Source organism: Vombatus ursinus, unplaced genomic scaffold (assembly GCF_900497805.2).
Source record: "Vombatus ursinus unplaced genomic scaffold, bare-nosed wombat genome assembly UNPS02014832.1, whole genome shotgun sequence".
Lineage (NCBI taxonomy): Eukaryota > Metazoa > Chordata > Mammalia > Diprotodontia > Vombatidae > Vombatus > Vombatus ursinus.
Window position 1 is genome coordinate 31,863,450 of NW_020954610.1, and position 18,173 is coordinate 31,881,622.

An 18,173-nucleotide genomic window follows, 5' to 3' on the forward strand; every position below is an offset into this window, starting at 1 on the left:
TATTTCTTGTACGCTCAGGATACCAGACTTTTATCAGTGATGTCTAATGTAAATATTGTATTACTATACCACTTCTCTAATTCTGTCCTGAATAATTGTTTTCAAAGAAAAAAATTCTTCAAAATATACATAGTCAAAATTGTCTAATTTATCTTTATAATTCCAGTTATCCATTGAGTAAGAAGTCTCTTCTTAGCCATTGTTGTGAAAGGTAACTGATTTTTTTTTTACTTGTCAACTCTTTGTTTTTTATGATATGAACTTTCCTATTCAGGTCACACACATGTTTTGAGTTTATTTTGATATATAGTGAAAGATGTTGCTCTAAGTTGAATTTCTGGCCAATTGCATTCCAGTTTTTCCAAAATCTGCAAAGCAATTTTCTCTGAATAATTTATGTTCAAACACTGGGGTACTGTTTGCAATTGCTTATTTTCTTGGTTACCTAGTCTGATCCATTTATTTATTTGTCTATTTTTTGACTAACACCAAATATTTCTAAAGACAACTGATTTTTGCTGTAATTTGAGATATGATAATAGTGTCTTTCATTAATACTTTCATTATTTTTCTTGAGATTACAAACCTATTTTTTCTTCCAAATGAATTGTTATTATTTTGCCCATTCTAAAAAAAAATGTCATAAGTCAGTTTATTTGGCATAACATTAAATATACAAATTTATTTAAATAGCATTGTCATCAACAAGAATCTTCACAGATTCCAATAATTTAATAGAGAATTTTAAAAACTGTAAATCTAGTGCCACCACAAAATCACAAAACAGAACTCAAAAGTGCCTTAGCCTGCACACATTTGAGTTGCTTGCCAAGTAGAGACAAAGGATGGTCAATGGCAGAAGCATTTTAGAATACATACTCATTTGTAAAACCTCATGAAGGATGATGAGTGATTATTAGAAGTATTATTTCATAAAGGAGAGAAACAGTGAAAGATAAAACCAATATAAAGAAAGCATGGAATGAGATCCAAATAAGCAAAATAATCCCAAAATGCTTCCAAGGATGAAAATGAAAAGAGGAAAACAAATCCAAGGACAATAGAAAAGTTCTCCAAAGATTAATATAACTTTTTTTTTCTTATCAAGGACATTGGAACTACCAAACTTGAACTCTCAAATTGTGGTGTCAGATGTGTTCATAGCATTCATACATATGAGGCCCACCCATTCTGGAAGAGGCATATTTGTTCAGACTCTGTGATATTGATACGCAAGGTTTCTAAAAGAGATGAAAATATCAAAGTATGTCATTGTGTCGAATGAAAAGAAAGATGATTTTGTCTCCTCTTTAATTTGTTTTTATCTTATTTCTATGGCTAGTAGTTCTGGAGATATCTATTATTTCCTTCAATGTTGCTTAAAAATGCATGTAATTCAACATCATCCTTTAAAAAGTCCTAACTAACCCTTCTCATTCCTAGTAGGCATCATCCTATATTTCAACTGCCTTTTTTAAAAGCCAAATTCCTTAAGAAGCAATCTATATTCCCTTACAACAATTCTTCTATTTCTTCAAACCCTTATTTCCTGCAAGATTCAAGCCAAGTGAGACCTTCTATGTGAAAGTGTATCCTGTATTTTCCCCCAATAGAACATAAACTATGTGAAGCTAGTAATTGCTTTATGTTTTGTCTTTTATTTTCAGTGCTTAGCACAGCTCCTAGAATGCTGTAGATTCAATAAATGATGTATTGATTGATCCTTGTTTTAACCTTGTGTGTATTAGGAAAGCTTCTAAAGTTTTGTTATTACAAAGAATGCTTGCTCTCAGCTTTTAAAATATATACTTTTCATGATATTGAAGATGAGCCCTTGACTTCCAGGAGCCAAGATGGTGGAGCAGGCAGTAAATCACTGCAGCTCTCTTATATTCACCTCCAAATAACCATAAAATAGCACCTCAGAACAAATTCTGGAAGAGCAGAGCCAGCAAAAAGATCTTTTCTTTTTCTCTTGGAGCAGTCTTTTAGCCCCTTAGAATTGGAAGATCAGCAAGAAAGGTCCTAGTCACTCTGATAAAAGGAGAGCACATTTCAGGATAGGAAACATCCCAACAATCTAGCAGCAAGCCCCACCTCAGCAAACCAGCAGGATATCTTGAGCCTCATTGTGGTGGAGCAGGCAAACACCAACACCAAGACCTCCCACATGCCTTAGCACAGCCAGGGGAACCAGCAGACTTCAGCTGTGAGAACTGCCACATACTTCAGTGTAGTCCCCGGGAGGCAGGCCTCCTGTGGTGGCCGGATCTCCATGTTCTTCAGTGCCGGCCTGGGTGAATGGTCATCTTCCAGTGGCTGAACCTCTGCATGCTGCAGTGTAGCCCTAGGGAAATGCAGAAACACTCCACCTGGCCTCAGCACATGCCAGATACCACCACTAGGATCACAGCTTAGCACCAGGTAAACTGTCAGAACCTTATAGTCTTCAGCAGCTGCAACAACACCCACCAAACCCCCTCAACAAGAAACAAACATGAAGGGCTTCCAAGGGCCTCAGGACAACATCAGCACAGAACCAGGTGAACAGTCGGGGCCTACAGCCATTGGCACAATAAGCTTGAGACAATGCCCCTTCTACCTTGGGAGCAGAGAGCAAATTTAAAGCAATAGAAAAAGAAAAAAAAAAGAGTAAATCAACAACAACAAAATAATCTGACCAAAGAAAATTATTATGGTGACAGGGAAGACCAAGACAAATTCAGAAGAGGAAAATAATCTCAAAACACCTATGGGAAAAACTACAAAGAAAAATGGGAAATGGTCTCAAGCCCAGAAAGAACCCATGGAAGAGCTCAAAAAATGAACTTAAGAATCATATAAGAGAGGCAGAAGAAAAATTGGGAAAGGAAATGAGAATGATACAAGAGAATTATGAAAAAAAAGAGTCAACAGCTTGGAAAACTGCTTACAAAAGAAAATTGATCAAATGGAAAAGAAAGCGCAAAAGCTAATTGAGGATGGAACAACATGAATCAATCAAACAAATTCAAAAGAATGAAAAAAATGGAAGACAAATGTAAAATACCTCATGGGCAAAACAGCTGACTTGGAAAATAGATCTGGGAGAGACAATATCAGAATCATTGGACTACCTGAAAGCCATAAGCAAAGGGAGGACCCAGACAGCATCATTCAAAAAGTCATCAGGGAAAACTGCCCTGATGTCCTGGAATCAGAGGGTAAAATGGGCATTGAAAAAATCCACTGACCACCTCAGGAAAGAGATCTGAAAATAAAAACACCAAGGAACATTATAACCAAATTTTAGGACTATCAAGTCAAGGAAAAAAGTACTACAAGTGGTCAGAAAGAAACAATTCAAATATTGGAAAGTCACAATCAAGATCTCACAGGACTTGGCAGCTACAACTCTAAAGGATTAGAGGTCATGGGACATGATATTCCAGAAGGTAAAGGAGCTATGACTACAACCAAGAATCACTTACCACGGAAAACTTAAGCATAATATATGAAAGGAAAACATTGGTCATTCAATGAAATAATAGGTTTTCAAGACTTCATAAGAAGACCAGAATTAAACCAAAAATTTGACCTCCAATATCAAGAATGAAGAGAAGCATAAACAGGCAAAAAGGGGAAAGAAAACATAAGGAATTCAATAGAGCTAAACTATTTACATCCCTACATAGGAAGATGATACTTGTAACTTTTAGAAATTATATCACTAACAGTACAGATAGAAGGAATACACAAAGGCACAGGGTATGAGTATAAGGTGAATTTGAGGGAATGACATAAAAAATAAGGGATGAGATAGAGGAATACAATGGGTGCAAAGCATAGGTAGAACATGGTAAATTATTTCACAGGAAAAAGTGTGAAAGACCTATCACAGTGGAGGTAAAGATGGAAGGGTGGGCAATGGGCACCACTTGAACTTTACTCTCATCAGTATCGGCTCAAAGAAGGAATAATATACACAATCAGTTGAATATAGAATCGTATCTTACTTGACGGAGAAGTAGGAAGGGAGAAGATTAAGTAAAGGGAAGAGTTGGGACTGACATGAGGGAGGGCAGATCAGGGGAAGTGGTACAGAAGCAAACACTGGTGAGGTGGGAAAGGGTGAAAGGAGAGAGAGGACAAACAGGAGGAAGAACAGGATGAAGGGAAATTCACAGGTAGTAGTCATAGCTGTGAATTTGAATGGGATGAACTCTTCCATAAAACAGAAGTGGATAGCACAGTGGATAAAAAACCAGAATCCTATAATATGTTGCTTACAAGAAACACACTTAAAGCAAAGAGACACAAATACAGTAAAAGTAAGGGGTTGGAGAAGAAGCTATTATGCTTCAGTTGAAGTGAAAAAAAAAAGAGCAGGGATAGTAATCCTGAAACTCTGATCTTAGACAAAGTAAAAACAAAAATAGACCTAATTAAAAGAGATAAGGAAGAAACTACATAGACAATGAAGCAATCAAAGTAAAAGATCAATAAATTGTCTGTCAGATCTATGGGGAGGGGAAGAATTCATGACCAAACCTGAGACAGAAAGCATTACTATATGTAGAATAGATTATTTTGATCATATTAAATTGAAAAGCTTTTGCACAAATGAAACCAATGCAACCAAGATTACAAGGAAAGCAGAAAGCTGGGAAACAATCTTTGCAGCCAGTGTCACTGATAAAGGCCTCATTTCTCAAATATATAGAGAACTGAGTCAAATTTATGAGAATACAAGCCATTCCGCAACTGATAAATGATCAAAGGTTGTGAACAGGCAGTTTTCAGATGAAGAAATCAGAGCTATCTTTAGGCATGTCTATGGGCATAAATCATTTTTGATTAGAGGAATACAAATTAAAACAACTCTGAAGTACCACCTCACATCTATCAGATTGACTAATATGACAAAAAAGGAAAATGATAAATGTTGGAGTGAATGTGGGAAAATTCGAACACTAATGCATGGTTAGTGGATTGAGAACTGATCCCAGCTACTATGGAGAACAATTTGGAACTATGCCCAAAGGGCAACCAAACTGTGCATACCCTTTGTTCCAGCAATACAACTACTAGGTCTTTATCTCAAAGATATCCTAACAAAGGGAAAAGGACCTACATACACAAAAATATTTATAGCAGCCCTATTCATGCTGGAAAAATATTGGAAATTGAGGGGATGCCCATCAATTTGGGAATGATTGAACAAGTGGTTGTATATGAATATAATGGAATACTATTGTGCAATAAGAAATGATGAAGAAATATCCCTACATTGCAGAAAAACCTGGAAAGACTTGTATAAACTGATGCAAAGTGAAATGAGCAGAACCAGTTAAACACTGCAGACAGTATCAGCAACATTGTGTGATTATCAACTATGAATGACTCAGATTTTCTCAGCAACACAGTGATTCAAGATAAGTACAAATGTCATCTTTGGTATTTGTATTATTAATTATTCTAATTGTTTTCATCAACACATCCTTGCACCTCTATTTTAAATCCAAGTTTTGTTGTTGAGTCATTTCAGGTGTGTTACACTCTTTGTGACCCAGTTTTGAGTTTTTTGTCTTGGCAAGGGTATGGAAGTAGTTTGCCATTTCTTCTCCTGCCTATTTTTCAGATAAGGAAGTGAGGTAAATATGGTTAAATGGTGTCCTCAGGGTCATATAGCTAATAAATGTTTGAGACCAGATTTGAACTAATGTATATGAGTCTTCCTGATTCAAATCCCAATGCTCTATTCACTATACCACCTAGCTTCTAAATCTAAGCTAGATGAATTAATTTATGAATGTATTATTTTATTCTCCTTGTCTGGATTTCACTTACATTTTTGCATCAATATGCATTTATGATATTGGTTATTATTTTGTGTATCTACTTTCTCTCTACTTGGTTTGGGGGTATAGAGCCATATTTGTCTCATAGAAGGTACTTGATAAAAGGCCTACAGTCTTCATTTTTGAAAGTAGTGATGTTTTTAAAATTAGTATTTCTGATAGAAGTCACTTGTAAATCCATTTTGCCTGAGATTTCCCCCCCTATTTTAGCAAATCACTTGTAGCTTGCTCAATTGTTTTTTCTGAGATTAGATTTTTTTGTTGTTGTTTTGTAGGTAAGCAGTATTTTTGTCTTCTAGGATACTATTTTTTTTATTTATTTTACCTTCCTTTTTCCCTATTAGCTCTGTCTCACTTCAATTTTTCATGTGTTTTTATTTTTGTAATTCCTCTTTTCAAGTGGTAGTATTTTTATTCTGTCCCATTCTTATTCCTTTGCCTTTTCAGGATACTCTAAAATTTATTCACAGAAATGTTAATTATTGATGGAGGTAGTTAGGTGTAGAGAGAAATATTTTAACTTTGCTTTTTTCCTCATCATTTATCCCATTTAATGCCACCATTAGCTTATACCTTGAGGTCAAGAGGCAGAACCACTGGTATAAACAAGCTCTAAGGTTTTCTTGTACACCTGACATATTCTCTATGAATATAAATATTTGTGAGGTAAACTTAGGGTTTCATTACATTGGTATTCTTTTTATTCTCTTGATTTGTATTTTGCTATCAGGTTCCAATATTCCTGGGCAGTTTTTCTATATGGTTCCTTTGCTATGGTTGTCAGGCTTTTTTTCATCATGTTTTTCTAGTAGATCTAGTATTCTTAGATTATTTTTGCTTATGTTATCTTCAAGTTCATTATTCTTAGAACTCTTATGTGTCCTTACAATCTTTTTTGTTTTGTTTTGTTATTTTTCTTTCCAGTTCTGCAATTTTTTTCTGTTTCTATTCTGCTTCTCTTTTTTCAAGAGAATTTAATGTTGTAGAGAATGTCTCAGTGTTTTGTTCTTGATACGTAATCTTTAGCACCGTAAAATTTGTTAATTTTTTTTCCCTTAAGAGCTTGGGATATGATGAATATTTTCACTTAATTCCTTGATTATTCTTCTGTATCATTTTCAAGATTCGTGGAATTACTTCATTGACATTTCAGATGGCTTTGCAGAATTTGTTGTACATGGATCTTGATTCATTTTCCTTTGTTGTAAGGCATATTCTTTCAGTTTTTATTCATTTCTCCTCCTCAGTCACCTTTTGTTTGTTTATAAATCACTATAGATTTTTGTATTTTTTGTTGTTGTTGAAACTGTGCATATTACCAATACTTTCCATTCCAAAAGCCTGCTATAGTTGCATTTTTTCCCCCTACAACTGTCTGTTCTGTTGTGTTCTGTTCTCTAAGATCACCAGGGTCAGAAAAGGGTTGATTAGTAGGGATTCTGCTACAGGAAAAATCTGAGAGGCTGAGAGAAGTGGGCCAGTTATTGCCTTTATCAGTCCTCTTGTGGGCTCTACCCTCCTCTCTCATAGTCTTATTTTCCTCTACTTCTAAGGTTGCGAGTCTTGGTTACAAAGGTGGTGGGGTAAGGTCCCCCAGGACGCTTTTGTTGTTGTTCAGTCATTTTTAGTTGTATTCAACTCTTTGTGACCCTAATTGGGGTTTTCATGGCAAAGATACTAGATTGATTTGCCATTTCATCCTCCAGTTCATTTTACAGGTGAGGAAACTGAGACAAACAGTGTTGAATAACTTGCCCAGAGTCATAAAGTAAGTGTTTGAGTCCAGATTTGAGTTCAGGAAGATGAATCTTCTGGCTCTCTCTCTCTCTCTCTCTCTCTCTCTCTCTCTCTCTTTCTTTTTATATTCACTGGAACCCTTTCTGCTTCTTTTCAACACTATATAGCAATAATCCTTATTTACTTTAGGCCCACTAATACCAGTAATTATTATGTACTTTGGGGCCACTCTCTCCTCTCTATCCTAGGTATGCATAGCTACTCCCTTTCCTTCTTATTTTGTATCTGTGCTTGTCTGTTAAATTGGATTCAATCTTTGCTGGGGTGTGGAGGATGGGAGGAGTGACTCAGGACACTGTCATAGGATTAACTTTGAATTGCCTCTTGGAACAGAAGTTGGCTGCCCAAAAATGGCATGGTGGCAGAATGTAGGAGGGAGTGCAAAGAACAATTTTGTATAATAAAAGTAAGGAGTCTTAGTCTGTTTTGGGGTATGGAGTCCAAAAATTATGGCCAGATGAGATGTAAACCTGCCACATATCAGGGGAAAGGAACATTATAGGTCAAAGGGGAGATAGAAACAGTAGTGATAAGAGTAAATGATTGGCAAGTTTGGTTTCAGATTTTTTTTTCCCCTGAAACAATTACCTTGCATTAGATTCTTTTACTGAAGGTCCCCTTCCCCAATTTGAGGTTCCTTGCTGGTAATATTTAAAGTAGATAAGACAGAGCCTAGCTGCTTCTTGGCTATATATTTCTTGGCCATCTTGCTAGAATTCTCCTTTTCTTTTCTCTTAGCTATGGCAGTATTATAACTTACCATCAAAATTGAACAAGCTAAATAACCAAGAGTGTTTTGATTTTAATTTGTAGCCAGAATCAGTGATAGTATTAGCTATATATAGTGCCTCAGGCTACTCCACTCTCATTCCCCAGGGAATGGGTAATCCAGGTTCAAGGTATTCTATATGTCTTCATCCTCTAGAACTGTAGCTCACAAGTCCTCACCAATGGGTTTATCTTTAATAGTCATCCAGAAGACAGAATTATTCCAAAGCCATGAAGCAACAAAACATTTCCCCACCAAAACCTGGGTTTTATTTGGACACAAATATTCAAAATAACAAAAGAGTGTACCCAATTAAGAAACACACTTGGAGAGGAACATACACAAAGAACATCAATATCTCCTCAACCTGTTTTAGGCACATTCTTGGACTTTTGTATGCAGATACCACTTTTATATGCCTTTTAAGAACTTTGTGTCACATTTACCCTTGTAAGAAAAAAGTATGGTAGAAAAACAACAATAAACTTTCAGCTTGCAAAAATTCTCCATGAAATATGAATTCATCAATTCCATAATAGTTTTATATCAAATGATTTGTTAAATTATACTTGATTTGTTGTTAAAACAGTATCTGACATCTTTTATCATTAAACCCAATGTCATCTGAGTTGACGCAGTAACAACAGGTATTGTTTCCATTAGTGTGGTGTTCATTTCATGGGTCTTCAGAGAAGATTCAGCAATTCAGAGAAATTCTTTAAGTGAGAACTAATATAGACTTTAAGTCAGTCTCTTTTCCTCTCTTAATGTAGATTGCTTTGCTCAGTTGGTTGGTATGTATTCACTCTTACATAGTCCTCCTGACCTTTTGTGGACTTGTTTATAACTATCCTTTTGGGTGGGCCTTCTTCTTTAGCCACACCTTTATCGCTTCCCCTGGTGGGGTTGTTTTCTTCTCAAACTAGGACTAGGAAAGATGGTAGATCTCCTCAGTGGCAGGCCCAGTTCCTTCCCCAGTCACTGCTGATTCATTTACTTAGAACAGCAGTTTGCCAAATTTTTAGTTTCAGGACTTTATACTTTTTATACTTTTTAAATGACTTTTTTACACTTTTAAAAATGATTTAAGACTCCAAAGATCTTTTGGTTTTGTAGTTGTATCTATCACTATTTACCAAATTAGAAATTAAACTACCTTAGTATTTTGAAGATAGTTTTGACCTAGCAGACCCCTTGAAAGGGTTTCACAGCCCTTGAGGGCTTCCCAGACCACATTTTGAGAACTGCTGGACTAGAAGTCTGATAAAATGTTTTATTTGCCCTGGGAGGTTATAAAAATGAGTCAATAAATCTCTTTCTGAGCCTCTAGATCTGAGCCTCTAGCCAGAGATGACACTGGTAAAATACCACAGGATTAAATCCATCTCTGTCATGACCTAAATGATCTCAGATTGCTCCATTAACACCATATTTAAGCAAAAATACCATTTAGCAATATGGGTGGTTACCAGCTTTATCATATTTTACTAGTTTAAGAAATAAAGTAAACCCTCAACCACAGAAGTATAAACAGACTTTTAAGAAGCAAAGATAAGCCTTCTTCATGTCCCCTGGGAAAATATCAGGCTTAAAAATGTATCTACTCACACTATTGTAAGAGGGAGTAGAAAATAAGAAAAGAGAAAAAAAAATCATTGGACTCTGCCTTCAGCCCAAGTGAATTTAAGCAGGTACTGTTGAATTCTTTTTGCTCTTCCATGGAGGCAGCATTTCTAGAAGTGCCCCTTTATAGTTTCCACACAGCTTACCTCCCCCATAGCTTGTGGGTTTTACTTCTTTTCACTTCTTTAGATTGGGAATAGCTAGTTTATAAGTTTCATCAGCCTTTTTTTTTTTTTTGGTCATTCTCTAGGTCAGGGTAGAACTCCCCAAAAGGTTTAGGAGAGAAATGTTGGGTGACTTTTTTGTTCCCCCTGAAACCAGCAGGTATCCACCTTTAGTATCCTGATCTCCTTGGAGATGCCTGCAGTAGGCGTGACTAAGACAGCATTACACTTCTACTCCCTTGATTAAATGGAAAGGACATAATGAGATTATAAGCCTGACTTTTGATGGCTGGAAAGCATAACTCCTTGGCTGACTTTAAAGTAATGGTTTAAAAGTCATTGATTTTGTATTTCTACTTCAAGAATTGGAGCTGTAAACAATATAACACTTTAAAGAATGACCAAAGGTCTTCTCCCCAAAGTACAGGGGATTATCTTGACAGAGTATGTTAAAAAGTCTCATTTTCATAGAGAGAGGATCTAGACACTGGATGAAAGTGAGGATTTATCTATTACTGTTTATATAGAATTCTAAGAATGCATGTCATTTACAAAAAAGTACAGTGTTTGAAATGAATCACAAATAAAATCCTTGCTCTGAATGATTTTTATTCTAAAGACATAAATAAGTACAGTAGAGCCAGGAAATAGTATTTCAGAATTAATTACTCAAGGGACTGGTTGCAGAAAGATGTACTTTATTCATGGAAATTATGGATCTGAAAGTAGCCTGCTTTCTTTGTGTCTTTTTTTTATTTCTGTTTTAAAGAATTATGAAAGGAGAAGAGTAAAAGGTATAAATCTTGCTGAAAAAAGTTGGGAAAGATGATGAAGGATCAGAAATGCTATAGTTAGAGAAGCATTATTGAAGACATTTGTAGCACAGCCAAACAAACTCAGATCAAATCACAGCATCAGAAAGATACTGATCAATGAAAAAGCAAGGCAAAGCAATTGTAGTATAACATTTGGATAGTGATGAGAGATAAATGAACTATTTTCTGGAAACACATTTGTACTTATATGGACTAAATTATTTCCTTCCTGACATGAATGATATCTTTCTAAATTTATGGATGAGTAATGTTCTTGAAACAATGTCAGATCCCTTATGAGCACATATTTTCCTTAACCTGTTGCTTGTGGATACTGTGATAATCAATAGTACTTGATTTTGAAATATGAAGAATTGGCAGTCAAATAGGTTGATTTATTTTCCCTAAGTAATTACAACATACTGCACTTGTATTTCATTACTGTGCCCTCTATATATTCATTTAATGAATATTTGGATATGTATACAACATTTCATTGAAAAAGTAGAGTAGAACTTTAGGTAAACAGTTCAATGTGGACTGAGTCATTGAAACAGATTGAATGGATTCATTCATTCTTAGAGCAGAAGGCACAATATTCTGTGCTGTGAGATATATAAAGTTCTCCTATACAAGAGACTAGTTTAATTTTATAGTAGTTTCTATGGCTACAGTTTAAATATCAAATTTTTGGGCAATAATCCTATTTTAATTTTAAATTTGTCTACTGGAACTGATAGTGTATCAGAAGGTTGATTGAACTATTGAAGTGATTAACTTGATTTAGATACTTAAAACTGTTGTCTTAAATAGCTGTTGGCTACTTAGCAATGGTAAATAAAACTTGGAATTGACTGTTTTTAATTAAAGAATATTTTAAGGGGTATATATTATTGATAAAATGCATATAACACATATGTAAATACATATAAAGTGTTTTATATACAGTTTTACATAAAGTTATATGCATATCTACATACATATACATATGTGTATATACATATCTATATATATCAGAAAATAGTGATTACAAATTTAGTTTTCTTTATAATTTCCCCTTAAATGGTGATTATTTATTTCAACAGAGATCTCCTCTCTTCATTTTAATCATAAGTGCTTCCATGTGAATATTATAGGCATCAAATGCAGTATGTCCCAAACTGAAATCATTTCCTATAACCCGATATATCCTATCCACCTCCTGACTTCTCTGTTGCTGTAAATGACACCATTACATTTTACAGTTAGGGCTGAAAAGTCATTTGCAGTTGAGAGCCAGGGGTGGTATGGGGGAAAAATAATTGCTTTAGATTTAGAAAACTGGGATTTAAATGCTGGGTCTGATACTTCCTACCTTTGTGAATTTAGGAAAGTAACTTATCCTCTCTGCGCCTCAATTTCTTCATATATAAAATGGGGAAGTTAGACTTGATGGCCTCTAAGTTCACTGCCAGCTAGTGTTCTATTGTGCTATGATCTTCCTTCTTTAATGAACACATGCAATCAAACCCAAAGTCCTATCAATATACCTCCTGGATGTCTGGAATATTTATTATCTTCTTTCTATTCTGATGTTCTCAATCATATTGAGAGTATACAGAAGGATTTAGAACATATCATAAAGGATGCAGGCATGGTTGATTTTCTCTCATGGGGTCATCACTGATATACTTTCTGATCCTATTCGTGGCAAAAACAAAACAAAACAAAACAACAGCAACAAAAAAAAAATTGGCAACTTTCAGCATGGAATAACACACCAGAATTCAAGTCTATGTTCCCCTGTGCCATCTTTCAGTTCAATTAAACAAATATTTGTTCGTTTGTTTGTTTATTTTTTCAGCCAAAGACAAGGTTTATTACAACATCTGTCATATTGGGCAGATTTTTAAAGAGTTTGAATATTAGTAAACCATTGGCTAGATTATAAGAATATGAGCAGTGGCTAGATTTTAAGAATCTAATGGATTCAATTAATGGAGACAAGATGAACCTCATATACAGAAAGGCTGTGGGAGGAATCTAGGAGTGGCCAAGTAGTTTGAGGTGACTGGAGGAGGGGTCTAGAGAAGATATGAATGGGAGTGGCCAGTTAGCTGGGCTGAACAGAATTCCTGGGACCTGGACCATGTGGCCAAGGAAGAATGGAGCCTAGATAGGATTAAAGGTGGGAAGTGGCCTAGGGCCAAAGGGAGGTAAACAAAGAATTGGGACACAAAGAAAGGCCAATTGATGAGATTATAGCCTCAGGGGAACAGAAATTTGTCCATGTGGGAAAGTCCAGGGGTTTTCCTTTTTGGGGTCCAGATCCCAACCCCATCATTCCTCCCTCAAACAAATGGGATCCAAATTCTTTTGGGGTAAGGGGTGAAGGTCTTGGCTTCTGAAATTGCTTCCTGCTGGCGAGGGTGTAGAGCTGTCCCTGCCTCAAGGGAGTCCCAAAGAGGTTGACTGGAACTGAGCACAGGCTGCATCCAGGGAACAATTGGGGAGGGGGGAAAATTGGCTGGTACTCACTTAAACAAATATTTGTTAAGTATCTATATTTAAATTATATCTTGTTCTGCTCTCCTTGACCATCCTCCCCCTCTAGTCAGTATACTAAGTTTTATGAGGAAATAGGATTCTAAAGGGGAATTTAGAAGTCACATACATATGATCCCAAAGATCAAAGAAGCATAATTTACAAATTGTATCATATATTAACTAAAATTTACATCCTGGTGATATATGCTCAATCAAGGGAAATCATCTAAGTGCTGCTTTTCAAGGCTTCTGGCCTATGATATGTAAATTCCAGGCAAAATTCAGATCTCCACAGCTCCAGACCAGCAGAGCAGCAAAAAGGTGCTAATAACTTTGGGATGAAAACTTTGAAGTTTCACCAATAACTTTGAGATGATTTGGATATGTTAATGAAGTAATCCCAAAATGGCACAAATAGGAGTTGATCTGTTTCCCCCACAAACCACCTATAAAAATGAGACCTCAAACTACTGCCCTCACCCCAAGCACTCTTCCATCTCCATCAGGTCCATGCTGCCTAGTGCAAGGTGATGTGAGTGATATCCTTTGTCTCTCCCCATCCTTATCCTTTTGCCCATATTGTCTGTCTTCCTTCACCATGCCATTCATTCCCTGTCCCTACATTGCCACCTGTACCACTTTTGCTGCTTGTGTCTGTGCCTTATTAAAGTGTGATTGCCATCCCAGTTCCCGCTCAATCATGGTCTTTCCTGGAAAGTATCCACAGAACCAGACCTGTCTGTTCTCATTTCATAATTTCACAAATTAATTATCAATTTAAAGTCTATGTGCCTAGTACTGTATTAGGTCCTGGTGATACAAAGACAAAAAATGAAAATCCAGCCATGATGAACGAATTTTAACTGCTCTTACCTCACACTATTCTACATAATATTAAGACCTGACAACTTACAAAGAGCTTACAAAGAGCATTCTAGCTTCCAATTATTCCATCTTTGCTTCCTTGCTCCTCAAAACTTACTACAGGCTGTAAATAGACTGTTCTCTCCCTCCTCAACTGTTATAAACAAAAAAGTGCCAGGTACTGTGCATCCTTTTTAAAAAATTTTTCTTTTATTTTCCAAGGAAAATACAAGTAAGCAAGATCACTCATGTCATTAAGGATCCAACATTATAAATGAAGGAAAATAACATATATAGAGTATTGATGACCAGGGAGAGATTGTTTTGGACAGAAATGTCAGAGGGAGTGGTGATTGGAGTCATAATGCAATTGATTGATGTGATCTTCCTAGGAATGGAAGCATTGAATTGATTATCATTACTAAAATTTAAAGGGAGACAGTTAAGTAGCAATCTTTTGTTATATATTTTATTTTTTTAATTATTCAGTATTTTATTTTTCCCCAGTTACATGTAAAAATAATTTTTAACATTCATTTTTAAAACTTTGAGTTCCAAATTCTCTCTATTCCTCCCTCCCCACCTCTCACCCCTATTGAGAAAACAAACAATTATATATAGGTTATACATGCAAAACATATTCATAATAGTCATGTTGTGAAAGAAAAGATAGACAAGAAAAAAACTCAAGAAAAATAAAAAACATGTTTAAAAAAAGGCATGCTTCAGTCTGTATTCAGACACCATCAGCTCTTTTTCTGGGGATGGATAGCACATTTCATTATAAGTACTTCAGAGTTGTTGTGGATCATTATATTGCTGAGAATAGCTAAGTAATTCACAGCTGATCATCTTACAATATTGATGTTACTTTGTACAAAGTTCATTTCACTTTGCATCAGCCCAAGCAAGTCTTTCCAGGCTTTTTCTGAGAGCATACTGCTCATCATTTCTTACAGTACAATATAGTATTCCCTCACATACCACAACTTGTTCAACTCATCCTCAATTGATGGGCATCCCTTCAACTTCTAGTTCTTTACCCCCAGGAAAGAGTTGCTTTAAATATTTTTTGTACATATAGGTCTTTTCCTTTTTTTTTCTCTCTTTTGGGATACAACCCTAGTAGTGGTATTGCTAGGTCAAAGAATATGCATAGTTTTATAGTCCTTTGGGCATAGTTCCAAATTGCTCTACAGAATGGTTGAATCAATTCACAACTCCACCAATAGTACATTAAGGTCTCATTTTTCCCACATTTCTCCCAACATTTGTCATTTATTTTTTTTGTCCTATTAACCAATCTAATATCTATGAGGTAGTACCTCAGAATCATTTTAATTTACATTTCTCTGGTCAATGGTGCATTAGAGTCCATTTTCATATGGCTATAGATAGCTTCATCTGAAAAATGATCATATTTTTTGATCATTTATCAATTGGGGAATGGCTTTTATTTTTATAAATTTGACTCAGTTCTCTATATGATTGAGAAATGAGCCCTTTATCAAAGAAACTTCCTTCAAAATTTTTTTCCCCAGTTACTATTGCTAACAGTATTTCCCTCCATCCTACCCCCCTCAGTTTATTCTATTCTCTCTCTCCTTTCAACCTGTCCTTCCTCAAAAGTGTTTTTCTTCTGACCCCCTTCTCCAATCTGCCCTCCCTACTATCATTCTCCCTTCTCTTATCCACTTCCCCTCTTACTTTCCTGTAGGCTAAAAGAGATTTCTATATCCTCTGTGTGTATGTTATTCCCTCTTTGAGCAAATTCTGAGGCGAGTACTGTTCACTCACTCAGCCTCACCTCCTTCCTCCTCTCTACTCTAAAAGCTTTTTCTTGCCTCTTTTATGTGAGATAATTTACCCCATTCTACCTCTCCCTTTCTCTTTCTCCAAGTACATTCTTCTCTCACCCATTCATTTTATATTTTAGATATCATCTCTTAATATTCAACTCACACCTGTACCCTCTGTCCATATATGCTCCTTCTAACTACCCTAATAATGAGAAAGGCCTTATGAGTTACAAATATCATCTTTCCACATAAGAATGTATGTAAACAGTTTAATCTTATTAAGTCCCTTATGATTTCCCTTTCCTGTTTATCTTTGTATTCTTCTCTTGAGTCTTATATTTAAAAGTCAAAATTTTTATGCAGCTCTGTTCTTTTCATCAAGAATGCTTGAATGTCCTCTATCTCACTGAATGTCCATTTTTTCCCCTGATGGATTATACTCAATTTTGCTGGGTAGGTGATTCTTGGTTGTAATCCTAGCTCCTTTGCTCTCCAAAATATTATATTCCATGCCCTGTGGTCCTTTAATGTAGAAGTAGCTAAATCTTATGTTATCCTGATTGTGTTTCCACAATACTTGAATTGTTTCTTTCTGGCTGCTTGCAATATTTTCTCCTTGACCTGGGAACTCAAATTTGACTATAATATTCCTGACAGTTTTCAATTTAGGATCTCTTTCAGGAGGTGAGTGGTAGATTCTTTCAATTTCTATTTTTCCATCCAGTTCTAGAATATCAGGGCAGTTTTTCTTGAAAGATGATGTATAGGGTATTTTCTTTTTTGATCATGGCTTTCAGGTAATTCAATAATTTTTAAATTCTCTCTCCTGGATCTATTTTCCAGCTCGGTTGTTTTTCCAAAGAGATATTTCACATTGTCTTCTATTTTTTCATTCTTTTGGTTTTGATTCATCATTTCTTGATTCCTCATAAAGTCATTAGCTTCCATTTTCTCCATCCTAATTTTCAAGGAATTAGTTTCTTCTTTTAACATATATATATATATATATTTAGTTTTCAACACTCACTTTAATATATATGTGTATATATATATATATATATATTTATATGTTTAGTTTTAATGTTCACTTCCATCAGATTTTGAGTTTCAAACTTTCTCCCCATTTCTCCCCTCCACCTACTCCAAGACAGCACATAAATTAATTGACGTAGGCTCAACATATGCAGTCATATTAAATCTATTTTCATATTGGTCATGTTGTAAAGAAGAATTAGAACTAATGGGGAAAACACAAGAAAGAAGAAACAAACCAAAAAAGAGAGAGCAAATAATATGTTTTGATCTGAATTCAGAATCCATAGTTCTTTTGCTGGATGTGGACAACATTTTTCATCATGAGACTTTTGGAGTTGTCTTAGATCCTTGCATTGCTTAGAAGAGTTAAGTCTATCGAAGTTAGTCATCACATGATGTGGCTGTTACTGGGTACAGTATTCTCCTTGTTCTTCTCACTTCAGTCTGCATCAGCTCATATAAGTTTTTCCAGGTTTTTTCTGAAATTTACCAGCTCATCATTTCATATAGCACAACAGTATTCCATTACATTTAAATACCACAACTTGTTCAGCCATTCCCCAACTGATTGGAATCCCCTCAATTTCCAGTTCTTGACCACCACGAAAAAAGAGTTGCATGTGGGTCCTTTCCCCATTTGTATGATCTCTTTGGGATACAGACCTAGAAATGGTACGGCTGGGTCAAAATTTATGTACAGTATTATAACCCTTTGGGCATAGTTTCAAATTGCTCTCCAGAATGGCTGGATCAGTTCACAACTTCACCAAAAATGCATTAGTGTTCCAATTTTCCCACATGTTCTCCAGCATTTATCATTTTCCTCTTTTGTCATGTTAGCCAATCTGATAGGTGTGATGTGGTAAGGAATTATTTTCTTTGATGAGCTTTTGGATCTCCCTTTCCATTTGGCCAATTCTGCCTTTTAAGGCATTCTTCTC